A 1,474-nucleotide genomic window follows, 5' to 3' on the forward strand; every position below is an offset into this window, starting at 1 on the left:
CAGAGGTCCGGACACACTGAACTCTATCTGAGGAGTAGTTGGTGAACCAGGCGATGCAGTCATTTGAGAAACTAAGGCTGTTGAGTCTGTCGATAAGAATACGGTGATTGACAGAGTCGAAAGCCTTGGCCAGGTCGATGAAGACGGCTGCACAATACTGACTTTTATCGATGGCGGTTATGATATCGTTTAGTACCTTGTGTGGGGCTGAGGTGCACCCGTGACCAGCTCGGAAACCGGATTGCACAGCAGAGAAGGTACGGTGGGATTCAAAATGGTCAGTGATCTGTTTGTTAACTTGGCTTTCGAAGACTTTAGAAAGGCAGGGCAGGATGGATATAGGTCTGTAACAGTTTGGGTCTAGAGTGTCTCCCCCTTTGAAGAGGGGGATGACCGCGGCAGCTTTCCAATCTTTAGGAATCTCGGACGATACAAAAGAGAGGTTGAGCAGAGTAGTAATAGGGGTTGCAACAATGGCTGCGGATAATTTTAGAAAGAGAGGGTCCAGATTGTTTAGCCCAGCTGATTTGTACGGGTCCAGGTTTTGCAGCTCTATCAGAACATCTGCTATCTGGATTTGGGTGAAGGAGAAGCTGGGGAGGCTTAGGCAAGTATCTGTGGGGGGTGTGGAGCTGTTGGCCAGGGTTTGGGTAGCCAGGAGGAAAGCATGGCCGTGAGGCCGATACGTAAAGCTCTGACGAAGGCCGTAAGGCCGATACGTAAAGCTCTGACGAAGGCCGTGAGGCCGATACGTAAAGCTCTGACGAAGGCCGTGAGGCTGATTCGCAAAGCTCTGATGAAGGCCATGAGGTTGATACGTAAAGCTCTGACGAAGGCCGTGAGGCCGATACGTAAAGCTCTGACAAAGGCTGTGAGGTTGATACGTAAAGCTCTGATGAAGGCCATGAGGCCGATGCGTAAAGCTTATTAAGATCAGTGATACTATCAAGAGCAGTGTGCGGGTTCCTTATTTTTCTCTTTTTTTCTCAGAAACCAGATACTCAAAAACATTTGAACCCAGGTTGGATCTGTTTTATACAACGTGGTTAATTTTAGTTACGTCTGTGATCGGAAGCTAACGATGAAGCATTGTCTGATGGGGAAAGTATGAGTTGTATTATCTGCCAACCAAAAACAGCTGCTGGAGAAGGTGTAAAAACATGCACAGGCCTATTAATTGATACTACAACACTGTCTTTGTTCTGTCCTGTTGGACCGTGGTCCTGGCTCGGTGGCTTGCAGTGCTGGAATGCTGCGTCACACTGTTGCAGGTCATTTCTTTTCAATGGTACCTATTCTGGTCTTTACACCATGTCGCCATGACGCCCTCCCTCCCTCACCCGGAAAACCTTCTTCCCCTCCGTCACGCCTTCATTTCCGAAGTATACAACAATGTCTTCTCTCCAAAACAGCATTGATGCATACACCATATATCCCTCCCACACCAGAAAAGCCTTCTCCCTTCACTTCCCAA

This window comes from Salmo salar, chromosome 09 (assembly GCF_965601325.2).
Source record: "Salmo salar chromosome 09, fSalSal1, whole genome shotgun sequence".
Classification (NCBI taxonomy): Eukaryota; Metazoa; Chordata; class Actinopteri; order Salmoniformes; family Salmonidae; genus Salmo; species Salmo salar.